This window comes from Haliaeetus leucocephalus, unplaced genomic scaffold (genome assembly GCF_000737465.1).
Source record: "Haliaeetus leucocephalus isolate CR32 unplaced genomic scaffold, Haliaeetus_leucocephalus-4.0 Scaffold473, whole genome shotgun sequence".
In the NCBI taxonomy this organism is placed as follows: Eukaryota; Metazoa; Chordata; class Aves; order Accipitriformes; family Accipitridae; genus Haliaeetus; species Haliaeetus leucocephalus.
The window spans coordinates 5,495,371-5,495,628 of NW_010972909.1; the positions used below are offsets into that span (position 1 = coordinate 5,495,371).

The 258-nt window shown below is 32.9% G+C and overlaps 1 protein-coding gene across 1 annotated transcript in view; it reads left to right on the forward strand.

Annotated features, from left to right (window-relative positions):
- Positions 1 to 258, forward strand: part of DYRK4 (dual-specificity tyrosine-(Y)-phosphorylation regulated kinase 4) — a 25,913-nt gene that overhangs the window by 9,480 nt on the left and 16,175 nt on the right. The window lies entirely within an intron of this gene.

The window sequence follows — 258 nt, forward strand, 5'->3', positions numbered from 1 at the left end:
TTTACAGAAATTGAGAAAAAGGCATCACTTCTTCAGAAGCAGATGAAGTATATTAACTAATGATAGTGCTGTACTGAGACAATTCCTTGGTAAAGTCTGCTAAAGTAGATGTTTGGTGACCGCCTATGGCAGAACCAAACACAAAACTGGGGATACTAACTGCTGTTAAAGTTAAGACTTTATATCACACCATTATGAAGGGAAAAAAGTAATTTTATTTGTCCTGGAATTCTAAAACTTATCACTTTTTTTTTTTTT